The sequence below is a fragment of the Biomphalaria glabrata genome, chromosome 16 (assembly GCF_947242115.1).
Source record: "Biomphalaria glabrata chromosome 16, xgBioGlab47.1, whole genome shotgun sequence".
NCBI classification, from domain to species: domain Eukaryota; kingdom Metazoa; phylum Mollusca; class Gastropoda; family Planorbidae; genus Biomphalaria; species Biomphalaria glabrata.
Window position 1 is genome coordinate 13421321 of NC_074726.1, and position 16090 is coordinate 13437410.

At 39.1% G+C, this 16090-nt stretch overlaps 1 protein-coding gene across 2 annotated transcripts in view; it reads left to right on the forward strand.

The window, feature by feature from the left end:
- The window catches only part of LOC106066507 (epidermal growth factor receptor-like), a 201011-nt gene that overhangs the window by 68182 nt on the left and 116739 nt on the right, over positions 1 to 16090 (forward strand). The window lies entirely within an intron of this gene.

Sequence of the window (16090 nt, forward strand, 5' to 3'; positions counted from 1 at the left end):
ACATGCGAGAAGAGGGGAAAAAAAAAGCAATATATAACGGAAAATATTTAGGGAGAGGCGAACAAACGGAGAACACAAGGGGCAGAGAGCGAGGGTGGTGTAAGGCAGGAGAATAATAAAAGGGGAAGAGAGAGAGAGAAAGAAAGGAGAGAGAGAGTAACAAAAATGTTGACTGTGGAAATGTAATGTCAAAACTATTCGATATATTGATTTGTTTTGATTGCGCTACCGTTCGTAATTGCAGTTTTGCCCAGATTGAAATGTGTCAAGTCAGATTGACATCGAAGTATAAAGGAATTGAGAAATTGAGAATAAGCGTAGACAGGACTGACTGACAGACAGACAGACAGGTATAAGTTAGATCAGCGGAGTGAAAGACACGTGGAAGCTTAATTTAAAAAGAAAGGGAGATTAAAAGTACCAAGAAATCAACTATGCCAGGGGTCGGCAACCTTTAGAGTCGGAAGAGCCAAAAAATCCAATTTCTATTTTTGAAAGTTTTTAAAGAGCCACAAAGTTTTTAACAAATTTTTTTCTTGCCAACTATAAATGGTACTCGCATAAATAAAGTTCTTTGATAAAGAAAAACGAATCTATTTATTCATAAGAAAATATATATTTATTTATATTTGATTAGAATCCTAAATGCTGCTGGTAAAATCATTGGCAAAAAACAAACCCCATTTGGGCAATTGTTTGAGACAAACATCTATAAAAAAGCTAACAAGATCCTCGAAATAAAGAATCACCCTTTGTGTCAGGATTTTGTGATTTTACAATCACAAAGGAGATACAAGACACCGATGGTAAAGACAAACAGACACTAAACACTCTTTTGTTCCCCTGGCAATCAAATCATTAAATAAGAACAATCTAATATAAACTTTGTCACATGTAAATTATGAGTGAGTCTGGTGTGAATGTACACTTTGGTTTCTTATAGTTATAATGTTTTTTGTTTGGTGTAATGCACAAATTGTAAGACAAATTTCCATACGAACGATTAAGATTATTATTGTTATTATTAGTGTTTTTCACAACAAATTAGATACAATATTTATGGAATTATTAAATAATTACTTATTATGTAAGTAAATAAGTTAAAGAAATTAAGCATTTACATACAACACTAACTTGAACTTCAATAACCAAACAATTGAGTAAACAAATTCAATGGCAGCGATGGCTTTGGTTTTAGAAAGTCTCTATGCATTTGTCTCAACACTTGTTTTTTGTTTCAAATACGACTCTAAATTTTCATTTGTTGGTTGGCTTCTTACTTTACTTTAATTTATATTCATGTAAGAGAATGCTTGCTCGCATGAATATGTCAATCCGAATATAGTTAGCACTCCTATTGCCAAACTTTTCACTGCACTGTAGCAATCTGGAAGACAGTTCCATGTGTCGAATATAAGTGCCTCATCTCGCGGCATTTCTTTCAAAGCTGTCCACTTTTGTTGCGTTACGTACAAACATTTCTGGATCTTCAACTCTTCCAACTTGCTTTTCAAATTTGTAAATTCTCCACTCCAAAAAGCTTTACTTTTTAAAGTCCAGTATCAATTCCAAATGGCTTAATGTGGATTTCGTTACTATTTGTGTTGAGGATATTTATTATGAATGCTGGAATGGTTTTGTTGGTTTTGAGATGCTCAAATCTCTCAACAAATTCATCTGCATTTTTTTTAAATAACTGTGCTAAAGAGGTTCCTGTCAACTAGTTTTATCGCGATATTGCTTTAGAAAGTGAAAATAAAGTCATTTGCCGCTCTGAATAAGTAAAGTTCCCCTTTTAGACCTTGCGATCTATAGGGCAGAAGATGTAAAGGTAATCTCTTTCTGTTGCCCACGGTTAACGAGGGTGTCATGTGGCCAGCACAACGACCAACCGCCTTTTATTTTTCCTTACGAATGTCAGGTATCCATTAGAGCTGGATGAATTTAGAAGCGCCTAAAAATACCCACAGATTAAAAATTCCAGTCTTCACATAGATTCTACATGGGACTACGCTTTACTGCTCAGCCACCGCTCTGATCTTCTACCAAAGCATCGGCTGGGTTTTCATTTTCTTGTAGTTTTAGATTCATCTTATTTACTTTTGCTGATATATATCTATCATGATTTGAAGACACGGGGAGGAGTGCGATGAAAATCAAGTACAAGTGGCTGAGAGATAGAATCGGTGCCAAATCTTACTTAATCGACTTAATTTTTTTTTTCGATGAAATAAATAATATTTGGGTATGGAACTAAAGAGCCGCAGCTTAACTTCCAAAGAGCCGCATGTGGCTCGCGAGCCGCAGGTTGCCGACCCCTGAACTATGCCACAAAGGTTCTCAAAAGTTATACCCTTTTGTTGCGCCAAAACCTATTCGAAAAAAAGACTTGCATTTAATAAACTGGTTTTTACTTAGTTGTGACATTTTGATTATTTTATAATTTATTTATTTTTTTTTGCTAGTTTAAATGCGTGCGTACACTAAGGCTTTAAAAGTAATTTATTCATCGGGATCTGCCGTTGTCCCGGGGGGGGGGGGGAGGATATTTACAAAAAATTACCTAATACTGTTTATTTCAGTTTCTGTTTTAAAGCTGAAAAAGACTCCCGTGCTCTACTGTGATTAATAAAAAAAAAATTAAAAAAGTAAAGTTCCCTTTTCAGACTTTGCGATCTATAGGGCAGATGATGTAAAGGTCACATGTTTCTGTGGCCCACGGTTAACGAGGGTGTCATGTGACCAGCATAACGACTAACCGCCTTTACTTTTTTTTTCTCCCCGACTAATGTCAGGTACCCATTAGAGCTGTGTGCCCAAGGATCCCGAAATAAAAAATCCCAATACTCACCAGGATTCGAGACCGGGATCCCCGGTTCAGAAGCTAAGCGGTTTACCGCTCAGCTACAGCCTTCTCCTGTGCTTTTGATTTTGTTTCGTCTTTACAAGTTTCCGTCGCTCCTTTAGAAGTGACGATGATTACGTCCTAGAATCAAAACCTCTTGCGAGATAGCGAGGGATGGACGACAGACAGCTTCAAACTCCCTGTAATTATGACGACAAACAATGCTCATTTTGGAAACTATTCTTTTTTTGGTTGTTTCAAAACGGGCCCGAGTTTTCTGAATGTTATGAAATGCTTCGCTAGTTACTTACCAGCCTCGTTTATAAAGCGTTTGAGGCTAGTTTTAACTTGGACCACTTCGTAGTCAAAAGAAAATCGATACCAGAGATCATCAAAAGAACCTCGTCGCAAAATGTCACTTGTAGTTGTTTCGTGTTTAATCCACCAATCACAAGTTTCAAGCCTTAATTAGAATCTAACTACGCGTTACATCTACCAATCACCGAAGGATTTATTTTGAAGAAGGTCAAATGGTAGAGGAGTCAGATGAGAGAGTATATGGATAAGACACTATCAATAGATTTGAACGCCATTGCCTCATGCCGAGAGAGAAGAAGAAAAAAAAAACGTCTGAAAAAGAAGGCGCTCTCGCTTTTAGATGACCTTTTCATCCCTCGCGTATCGCTCACTGTGGATCTACAGCCGCGCAGTCCTCGGGCGTTGTTGGCAAGTTTGGAGCTGCACGATATCTGGGAGTTTCAGGGGTGCAGGCGTTCTGGGAGGTGTCCTCCTGAAAAGGATCCCGATCCTGGCCCGTTGGACGCCTCAGTAAGGGGAACTTTGAGAGGGAGTCAGCAGTACCGCCCACTGACAGGCAACAATAATCTTCTTAGAGATGTTAAGGGTCTTGAAAGTGTCTGTGAGGTCTGTTGTCATTATCCGATCAGTTGATATAACAACATGATATGTTGTTTTTTTTTATAGACAACTTCCATTACCGCTTTATCTCCTAGCTTAGGTTTCCACTTTTTCCTTGTTTGCCCATTATTATTATTATTATTATTTTGTGAAAAACGAACTAATATTTTTTATTATCTTTTGATATTGGATCTTTTATTTCATCCATGATGCTGAAACGCAGTGGTTCTCAATCTTCTATTTACGTTTGAAAAAGTCGCTTTTAAGCCAATGATCTAGTGCTCAGTTTGCTAAGGACCACTTATTAAATGGCCCTGACCTCACTAGACTGAAGTGTACATCTGTAAGTGGACTCACCTTTATATTAGCTATGTGCTCCTCCATGTCGTCCTACCAGGCCCCGGGCTTGCAAACAGCTTTGCGTGGCTCTGTTGTAATTTATGTTCACGCGTTCTCACTTAACTTATGTTTACATAAAGTTATATGTGATAGATGCACGTGGTAGCAATGAGTTCACAAATGTTTACATAAAGTTATATGTGATAGATGCACGTGGTAGCAATGAGTTCACAAATGTTTACATAAAGTTATATGTGATAGATGCACGTGGTAGCAGTGAGTTCACAAATGTTTACATAAAGTTATATGTGATAGATGCACGTGGTAGCAGTGAGTTAACAAATGTTTACATAAAGTTATATGTGATAGATGCACGTGGTAGCAATGAGTTCACAAATGTTTACATAAAGTTATATGTGATAGATGCACGTGGTAGCAATGAGTTCACAAATGTTTACATAAAGTTATATGTGATAGATGCACGTGGTAGCAACGAGTTCACAAATGTTTACATAAAGTTATATGTGATAGATGCACGTGGTAGCAATGAGTTCACAAATGTTTACATAAAGTTATATGTGATAGATGCACGTGGTAGCAATGAGTTCACAAATGTTTAAAGTGTGTATCACGTTACCATTGTGGAATCATAAACGTGATAAACAATATGACCTCATACTCTGTGACAGGTGAGATGCATCTTCATAGACTCATTGGGGGACCTTATCGCACTCTCTTGTGAGCTCATCCTTAGCTTATGATAATCAGAACTCAATTTATTCTCAAGGATTACTAATAGAAATAGGCTTTTTAACGTCACAGTTTTATAAAAGCATTTTATTAGAAGTGTGAATAGAAAACAAAACCGCCCTCGCTTCTGTCTCGCATTTCATCTTCTATAAGTACTGCGTAACATTATTTATTGGTAAGTGCGAGTGAAGAGACTATAAAGTGACGTGTCAAACTAGATCTAAGTCTCATTACTTTTGAATAAAAATGTTTTATCTGAGAACCAAAGCTACACCTCATCACCTTTTTCCTCCTGTATACACGTAATGCGATACAATTAGGCAATGATCAGTCATAGGTCACCATTGTTTGCAAAAGCTATAAATATTCGCCCGCTTTTTTTTTTTTTTGAAGACCAAATAAACATTAAAGCCAACATAGGATCTTAACAGAGCATAAATTCTAGTTTAGATTTTAACAAAATATGTACATTCTATTCCACTATGCCGTAATACTTCATTCATCCATTCATTTCTTTTTAAATACTTCCTGTATTAATCTCTAAACAAGTGTGCATGTTTTTTTTTATTAATCGCCCTCGACACCCCTCCGCATGCACGAGTTTTATTGTTTAAGTAATTCATATCTTCGTCTTTACGATGTTTTCACCCCTCGACAAGGTTCATCTCAGTGCGTTAGAATTTCGTCTCGGATTACCCACATATCTTTACAATTTAGTCTACGAGATTAATTCTGCGCATGACGTCACCGGTGACCTTTTGCGTGGGAAGAGCAAGAAACAAAAAAAAAAATGAATGAATATGAATAGTAGACGTTGTTTGTGAGGCCAACGATTATCAAAGGTGTTTTGTGGCTGCGTGTACTTTCCCCAGCAGGTATTCAGATAAGTTTTCAACCTTAAAATGCCGGCTATAACGAGGATTCGAACCTGTTGTCATCAGTTCGGAATCGGGACGCGCCCCATTTATAATATAACAATGCCAATGTGAATGTCCTCCCCATGTTAAGGAAATAAATAATTCAAACGTAAGTCCATGGGAAATGATTTTTTGTTCTGCACCCTTGAGAATAGCTTAGAACGCCACTTTGTTGTGTTGTGAACGCTCCTGGCTATTACTTTGAACGCCCTTGAGCATTGCTTTGGGTTCTTCTACGGATCTTTTTCGCCCTTTCTTATTTCTCCTCCTTTCTGCCTCCTCCTATTTTTATTTAAATCCTTATCTCTTTTGAATGTATCATACGGCTAGCTTTGTATCTCAAATGTGCCTCACTTTAAGGCGGGGCGCGCTGCTGTAGAAGAAGTTTATTGTTGTTTTTTAAACCTCTTTCTTTAAAAAAGAAGGGGGGAAAGTGAAACTTATTTGTTGACTAAACGTTTATTAAGTGTTCCCAGGAGATTAGAGCAGGTTTGTTTGGGCTGGGGGCATTGTTTAATGCTTCCCATTCTATGGGCGAGCTGTTACAGTTTCTCGAGGGGAGACCTCCTCCTTGGGGTGGGGGGGGGGGGTAAGAGGGAGCCACATTCATGAGTGGGGAGGAGGAGGAAGATTATTGTTCTAGTTAATTGTTTATCTGGATACACCGCCGTCTGTGGGCTGCCTGACCTCTGACCTTCAAGGGCCATCGCTCAGCGGCTGCCGAGTTTTTGGAGAATTAAGGAATTCAAGGGGCACGCTTAAAACGTAGCGCAAGGTGGGGAGGAAAGACACTTGAACAGATGCACCAGTCCCTGGCCACTTCTGCTTAGGGTACACATAAAGGGGGTGGGGGTGGGGAGGTCGTTGACCAGAATATGATATTAAATAGCACCCTTTGCGTCATCAACGTTATCCCCAAATGTTGCACAGTCTTTGCTGTTTGTGAATCTGTTACACACTCACACATTTACTTCTCAGAGCTTAAGGGGGTATCAGATTGAAGGTATAGACACATTGACATGTTTAAACAGTTTCTAAGCAATAGGAGAACAACAACAACAGATGTCTCGTTTATCATTTCGCACTCTGTACATCTCATACGTGAAGATCATTATCTTCTGCCACTACACGGTACTTTTGTTGTAAAATGCCTTTTACCCCATCTACACCCATGCAAGTGCCGCCCTCGCCACCGTTTCGTGGGCTTATGAAAACTCGCAGTTTGTTCCCATTGATGGAATGTTCTAAAGACCTCTGGGTATTATTCTGTAGTGAAAAACAAAAAAAAAAGGAAAGTAAGTGATGAACAACTATCACACACACACAGACACGAGTATAAATATATAAATTAATATAAATGTAACCCCCTCACAATAAAATATATCTCCAGTTTCCTCACGCGCATGTGCCTTGACCTTGGCTACGTAAGATGGCTGTCAACACCCTAGGCTTGCTCCACCCATCATGATCTCAAGTGAGGGTGGCTCGGTTACAATTAAAATAAACTCGCCCATGCTCGGGGAGGATTTGAAATTATCTCTCTCGTTTACTCGTGGTTTTTTTTTTTTTTTTTTTTTAAATGCTCTTTAAAGGTTAAGAGGACACAAGTGTGACAAGCGATAATCCTGAAATATAGGGCAGAAGAAATGTATGGATGCAGAGTTGTTTTAAATTGATGATCAACTTTTTTCTTCTTTTTCCCTAAAACTAAATCTCACTGTAGTCACATAGACAATATTTGATAAATTATAACGTTTTGACCATCTGTTTGTTTGTTTCTTTCTCATTCTGCACTAAAACATTAGAAGAAGCTGACACATATAAATAGCTGGGGTCTAACATAACAATAGATGGAGGATCAATACACAAGAGATAAAAAAATCCGTTTATCTTGGCATCCGCCGTCATGAACAAACTGTGGAAAACTGGATAACATTAAAACTGTATTCTTCATTAGTAGTCTCTGTACTCCTATATGGTTGTGAAAGTTGGACATGGAACGCTGAGGCTGAAGGAAGAATTCAAGACTTTGAGAGTTAATGCTACAGAAAAAAAAATGCTGGGTGACAGATACCAGGAAAAGAACATAAATAAGTTTGTACATTTTTGTACTTTTACACGTGAACTCTCTGGCAGGTACTAGGGAGCAACTCTGAAGAGTCCCAAAGGCAGACAACAAGTACGTTGGCCTGATGATGTAGAGACAGATGTACAACAGCTAAGAGTCCGGGGCATGGAGACGTAAAGTGCAGGATAGATCAGAATGGAGAGATGTGCTAGAGCAGGCCAGGGATAGATCAGAATGGAGAGATGTGCTAGAGCAGGCCAGGGATAGATCAGAATGGAGAGATGTGCTAGAGCAGGCCAGGGATAGATCAGAATGGAGAGATGTGCTAGAGCAGGCCAGGGACCTCCTTGGGCTATAGTGCTAGTGTGATAGATGATTGGTGAAGAGACCCCCAAGCTGAGCTGGTTCGGTCATATTGTAAGACATGACTCACAGTCTAAAGTCACCCTCTATAATAAAATGGAGGAAGAACAAACAAAGGGTCGTCCGAAGAAAAGCTGGCTGGACCGGCCAAGAACAGCTGCTGTCTAGAAAAAGTGGAGGGATTTGGTTACGCGAACTGTCACTGCGCCCCTACGTCAAAAGTCGAGGGACAGTTGATGTTGACGACTAAAAGATATGAAGATAATCTGACACTTTTCTTTAGATTCCTCTGCAGTTTTGTCTCTTTACTTTTAGTTGTTATAGCGCCTTGAGCCTACTTGGTGTTTGTAAAGGGGCGCTATGGGAATGACATTACTTTCCTTTTTTTTTTTTTTAGTAATGTTTCTGGAATGATCCAATGAAAGTTACTGTTACTGTTTACCTCTGAGTTACTCAGACTTTCATAAATGTTATTGTACACATTGCGTCTACTTTAAAGCCACTTGTTACACTTCTTCTAGCCAGCTTTTTTTTTTGCTGCTGAGCTGTAAGATCTTTGGCAGTCTGTGTAAAGAAAAAAAATGGCGTACTGCTGTTTCGTTTTTCTTCTCCGCCATTTGTCACCACTGCAATACACTTAACAGAGAGTTAGTTATGTCTGGTTGTAGTGGTACTAAGGTCTGCCTAAGGTGAAATATATTTAGGCATTCAAAGATGATATGATTGACAGGTAAGGGTGGGCTTGGTGTCTACGGAGGATTGGGGGGCGTGGGGTTTAGTCTGTTAAGGGGAAAGAAAATGTTTCTCCTGTTCTTAGTTAAAAGATTGTACATAGCTCTTTGCGGCGCAGAAAATTGATACTGCCCAGTTTGTTTGGCGTGGTCATTTCTCGGCCTATGCTTCCAGATGCCCTTTGTTCGAGCCACTCTTTGTAAACATCTATACTAGGTCTTAAATAATCTTAGGATGTGGAGGCAGCCAGCCAGCCCAATTCTGTCTCACACATTTTTTTTCCCAAGATGGAGGCGATTTTTTTTTAGTCACTATTCTTTAGCTTTTAGTTTCACTCGTGTTTTAAATCACTTAACTCGCTAGTATTCTTTTATATACGCCTATATAATATTAATAATATTAATGTCCAAACTACGGCACGCGGGCCATATTCGGCCTGTGGTGTTGTTATCCAGGCGAAACTCTTGCCCATATCCATATTGAAGCCGTAGAGCCTTAGGAGGTTCATTGGACTAGACGACCTTTTTGAGAGGAAGCGGTTCGTATCACGTCTATCTAACCTTTTTGAGCCCCCTGTTTAAAATAGTTTACGCACCACCGACGTAGTGCTACACACACACACCAACACACAATTAAGTTTCGAAAAATTACGCTTTTTCAACAGTATATCTCGATATCACAGCGACGGGCGTAGCCGGTGGGTTTAGATTAGCCTCCAGTCCATTCGAGATGAGACAAAAAAGTTTACAGTTTTACAGTGTCTATCGTTTGCGCTAGGCGAGTCAAGATTCTGTATTTTATTGTTTCACTTAGTGGTAGGTAGGTCTAATGGAGTCTTCATTCTTTCCTCACGTTACGCACTGCTCCCCTAATGCATGTTTATTATTTATTACGGGGCGATACGGCCTACCCTTGGGGGTTTACAGGACGTTGTTGTTTTTGAAGAGAGTGAGTACTCGGTGAAGGGTGTAGCCAGAATGTAGGACGCTTTGCAGGTGCAGAGAACGCCTTGGAAATAAAAGGAGGAGTTGGGTTGTGGAACTCTTTAATTCAAAGTGGTTACCCTTTGTTTTCAGATAGATGTTCCAATAGATTTGGTTGAGGGTTATGTTCAAGAACAAATACCTAAACATTTAATGCCTGTGAAGACGAAATCTTCTCCTTGTGCCGCCTCTTATGTATTGGGTAGTACAGTCGAGCGTGCTAGTTTTTCCCCTCGCACACATGCTCGTGTTTTAATGAAGAATTTTCTACCACCGACCTTGACATGTAACGGTTGGAGAAACCGACTTCCCACTATCTCTGCCGCTGTCAGCAGAGGAAAAATGGTCAGCACCTAAGGGGGGGCCAAGTGCATTACAACTGGTCACACTTGCTTGACAGATGAATGCAGATGCGCCAGTGAGTTGGACTCACTTGTAGTGTCATTGGCTCCCCCCCCCCTCTACCCCCCTTCTTCGAGTATAACACGGTTCATTCAACAGGTGGATCGAAACGCAGGGGGAACGAGCGTGGGTGTCATGGAAGGAACCGGGAAAAAAAAAAAAGGTTTTCACAGGACGAGCTCAGAGCGAGCATTAAAACCATACGGTGACTTGTCACTATCAACATGAGGGCGATGTACAGGACAAGAAGGGATGGGGAAATATCATGATATAATAATCAACATCTTGGAATTTGTTCTGCTAGGCGTGGCTCTACTTCTATAAGGATTTGTTTTTTGAGGGGTGGGGGGTGCGGTCTGTTTTCCTATATAGTAGGTTTTTTTTTTTACTTGATATATTTTGTACTTTATATTTGTTTGGTATAGTTCATTTTTATATATTCTTTTAAGTAGGCATTTCTGAAAGCTGCCACGGCTAATAGGACCAAGTCTTGTTTTGGTACTCCCTTCACTTACGGACATTAAAGAAAGTTTCAAAGTTGGTGAACATTTTTAGCAAAAGTTGGTCATTTTTAGACATTGATTTAACAACGGTCAGATAATTTGTGTTACCCTCTCTCTCTCTCTCTCTCCCTCTCTCTCCGCTCTCTCTCTCTCTCTCTCTCTGCCTCCACCCCTCTCTTCGTTCGACCCGTTATTTGTGTTCAGGGTGTTCAGACTTCAAACAAATAGATTTGAATGTGATTTGAAACCTGATAACTTCGGGGGTTGTAAGGCTCTAAATATAATCGGGTGTGGCAACTCCGCCAAGCGCCCCGTTTCATTGCGCTCAGCACCACTGTGATGACCGGAAACATCTTTAAACTCAAGCCTGGTCAACAGTGGACGTTAAATCCAAGTTATCACTCAGCAGCGCCAGCCCTCGAACACCCTGTTCCAGACATGTCAAGACTTGTGAAATACTCGAGTCTGGTCACGTGAACTCACGAGTTGCTTTCAAGCCTCTTCTCCATCAACTGAGCCTTTAAAAATATATTTTTTTAAAAAACAAAACGAAACAAATGTTCGTGTTGAAACGACCAGCTACAGGATCTGAGGACACGACCTCTGGTTTTTGTTTTACATTAATTATTCAGTTTAGCGTATCCTTCTTTCTTTCCCTGAACGATCCGTTTCCGGGTCATTTATCGTTTGTTTCAATGTATTATTATTTTCATTTAATACTCGTTAAAGAATTAATTTATTCTTAATGCGGACATAAGGTTACGCCTATCTTTGGTGGGAGTGCCAGGCCATAATATTATAGCGGTAACACAGTGACATGCGATGAAACAACTACAGGGGTAGTGGCTTAGGCGAGACCAAGTCATCAACGGTGTCAAGAAGGAACCGGGATTCGAACCCGATATTTTTGCTGGTGCCGCGCGGCCACAAACTCCCTTTGCAGTTAAAATGGGGAAAAAAAAACAGCAACAACTATTCTTTATCGTGGTATTTTAAGGTAGTGTTTATCAAGAATTCCTAACATTTGAAAGAGTGGTTTCGAAACTTCTGAGCCACAGTCAAATGTACAAAATTATACCGAAGCCACTTCCACAATACTTGGCTTGAAAAAAAGTATTATGCTTAAGACTAAGGTAGGCCTTCGGTATCTTTGAGAACCTTTGAATTTCTTTGTAATATTGCAAATCTAATAGCAGCGTTTATAATTATGTTTTCGAATGTGCGACTCCCTGTAAGTAACATACGCAGAGCATGTTGGTCCGTGCAACTATGTAGAAATGTTGATAAACAGTATCATTTCAAGGTGTTCTGTCACGGTGTTGTTGTTTTTTTAAGGAGAGGCTAGAACCATGTGGTTTGTTACCCACATTAAATGTTCAGAGTAGAACGGATGTTCAGTATTTAGCATTATTACTAGTAGTAGTATTGTTCTTTTTAAATCCCCCCTCTCTCTCTCCTTCTCTTTCTTTTCTTTCTATCTCCCTCTTTCTATCTCTCTCTCTCTCTCTCTCTCATTTTTTTGCATCGTAATATCTCCCTCTTATACAGCGGTTCTCAACCTTCTAAGCTCGGCGACCCCTTTTTACATTCCCGCACTCTGCCGCGACCTCCCCCCCCCCCCACAGCAATAGAAGCGTAGACAAAATACAATCCATATTTTCGATGGTCTTAGGCGACCCCTGGCAAATCGTCAATCGATACCTCAAGGGTCGCGACCCACAGGTTGAGAACCCCTGCCCTTATATTTTCTGTTTCCGTCTAATTCTACTAATTTTCATTTATTTCTTCTCATAATCCGCCACCCCCACCCCTCGCTCGCATCCCCCTTTCTCTTCGCCCCCCTCCCTCAATCTCATCTAGATCTATACCTTTCTCTTTGTGTGATTGGTAATCTGTTTTTCCGTTTATCAATATATGTCAGACTTCTCATATAACCATCTAATCGGCCCGTCTGCTTGCATACCAACAAGCTTGTCTGACGGTTCCAGAACAGAAAGTCACGTGACGTAGTTGCATACCGTTCCCAATAAAACAAAATGCATGTCTTGCTGTTAAAAATAAATGCAGTACTGTTCTATACAAACTTTTCTCAGCGCAATACCCGACAACGTCGTCCACGTGACTTAGTTTTTAAATACATTAAATATATAGACCACTTTGTTCTTTTAAAACTTAAACTTTCGTGAAACCCAATAGAAGCGAAACAAACTTACACCGAATAAATGAAAGCTTGCATCTAATGTGTAGTTCAGACATACAGTTTTAAAAAGTGGGATTCTAAAGAAACGAAACAAAACTCAAAGCAAACAGATTTCTCGAAAGACTCTCTGCAACAACGTCTGCTATTTAATTCAGACTCTGTCAGATACAAACTCACGTCAGTGATACGGTTTTAACACTGTGAGTTTAGATCTATAGAACATAAGCCGTGACGCTTGGAAGGAGGGAGATATATATATATATAACGAAAAAAGCCATTTTGCCATCTTTTCACAATACTGACTTGACTAATAAATATTTATATATTTGTCGATTTAGTCCGATTTAGGGAGGTGATGCATAAGCGGTTAGAGCTTTGCTTGCCCTTGAAGTGGGCATTGGTCAATAGTAAAACCGCACACTGTTGAATCGGTCACGCCTGGATAGCTTCTGTTTCTGTAGATATGTTGTTGATACCTTAAGTTCATTACACCAATCATAAAGGTGTAGGCGCAAAGTTTTCTGACACGAGTGTTTCCAAATATTTCCAGATAGCGGCCGAGTTTTAAAAGACGGACATCATTTCAAGGTGCAATGTTTGGTCAAGGGACGAAAAGATTCATTCACACTAAGACCATCACATCCATCAGTGATTATGAGCTTCAGCGACATATTTTATACCAGTGATTGAGGCCCGGCACTAAGCTTAAAGTGTTTATTAGAAAAGGAATTAAGAAAAAAATTTTTCACCGTAACATCATTTGGAAATGAATCATAGGGATTAACAAATATATGTGAAATGAAGTGTACAATGAAATACAAAACAAATCTTTAAAAAGTAAGAATAAAACCACACAAGGCTTTGAGACTTGTCTCTACATTTTCAATTTTTACAATACAATCAAAACAGAATCTAAAAACTTCATAACTTTGATTATTGATACGCACTCAAAATGAATTACTTATAAGGCGAATTCAGACGCTGCAGAATTGTTTATTTGTGTGCAGCATTTTGAAATGTCCATTTAAATAACGCCCCATATTCTGACATGAGGACTTAGATGCACTTGATTTTCTAGATACAAATTGATTTGAAGTTCAAATAGCCGGAATGAAGCTAATTTGTTTTCACGATAGAAACAGAACTGCCTTTTTTTTTTTTCAATTCACATTGATGTCCTTAGCACAGGGCGTACACGGCATGTCCTTCTAATGAGAAGGTCCAACTAGTTATTGGGCTCTAGCAAGATGGATGTCTGTAGATTTGATCCATTCAGTTATTGAGATCAAGCAAGATGGATGTCTGTAGATTTTATCACATTAGTAATGAACTATTGCAGGACGATAGATAACATGCACCTTAATCATAGACTACAAAGAAAAGTCCAAGTGGCTTAAATGTTGCTTTCCTTTGATGTACATGATTAAAAATATATTCCATACAGCTCATTATATAGTTAAACCATTCTTGCTAATACATATACCTTTGTATTCTCCACTCCACCGCCCCCCCCCTCCCTCCGCCCTCTAGAGTCCATGTCTCATACTTTTGTTTCATTACCAACTCTAATAAGAGGCAGGCAGAAATCCAACTTGGAGTTGAAGCTCGTCGTCCGAGAAAACACCATCTTATCATTTGACGAGCTATGGGCTGAGGGCGTCTCAGATCTGACTTGATAACTGGTCCACAATTTGTTTCCTGTAGCCTCGCAGCCAGGATACCCTGTAGGTCGGATGTCATGGGCTTTCACTTTTCTGACGTAGTTTTTTTTTCCTCAACAGCTCGTTTTCTCTTTCAGTTTATTAGCACTTTTTGTTTTTCGTGCATTGAATGAGAAGCTAGTTTGAATAGCGTGAATTAGAGAACAAGGCACAAACACAAAGAATAGTTGCTTTTGTAGTTTGCCTTACCAATGGCAATAGGGAAAAGATGGCGTTGGACAACATCGAGGACAAAGGCTGATGGATGAATGAGGACGCGGTCAGTGTTGAAAAGATAAAACCGGACACATTATGTCTTTTAATCATGAACAAGTATTGTAAAAAGGTTGTTTCAAAGGCTATTTGACTGATCTTATATATATAAAACAACGTATACGTTGCCTGATTCTAGTTATGCATGTAAACTGATTGTAGACATCAACATTATATGACGAATCATTGAAAACACCATAAATATTCCTTGAGACCATTACATTGGATTTGCTTGAATCTCCACTTGTCAAGCCTTACATTCGACATTTGTGTTTTATGGCTAAGGACGTAAAAGAAAGTAGACTAGATCAATGCATAGTCGTCGAAAATCCTGGCTACTTTATTTTGCATACTTTATTTATGTATATCAAATCAAATTTCCCGAGGTCCTAGACACAAAGCACAATTTTCCTCCAAGTATATTACAATCTCATCTAGAACAAGTTTAGAATTTAAAATAAAAATCCAAGTCTAATTCACCCTTCTAAAGCTCTCTGTAATTTCTAAATATTTGTTCTGCGATCAAAAAGATATTTCGGTAGAAAGGAAGACATCCCCTTTCCAAGTCTGTCTTGTAAATAAATAAGTGAAGCCACTTATGACTCTATGACGTCCACTGTTAGGTATACATTGAAAGCAACCTGACTTTCCATTATCTATGTATGTGTCAGGTGAATGAAGATAAGGCAACACGTCAGATAAACCCCCAGCTTTGAGTGGCTGATAACTGCTCACGTTTTAAAACTAAACTAAATATGTTTGAAAAAAAAAATAAAAAAATCAGCCGCCATCTTGACTGTAACCTCAACGTCTTTTCACATCAGTGTTTCTCAAACAAAGGACTGCGTTGTCTTTTTTTTTTTCTGTGATCATTAATGCAGCAACATGACAGCTGTTTGAGAATCTTAACTTTTTTTTGTTGTTGTTAATACTTTTGGTTTCTCTATATATTCATAGTTACTTAGCGTTACCTGTACATTTGTGTTTTGATGGTTACCTTGATCTTTTCCCCAAATGTTGTCTCTTTTCATTCTTTTTAAAATTGCATCTGAAGGTGTTTGATTTCATTGGATGTTCATGTCGTCTGCTTTTAAGCT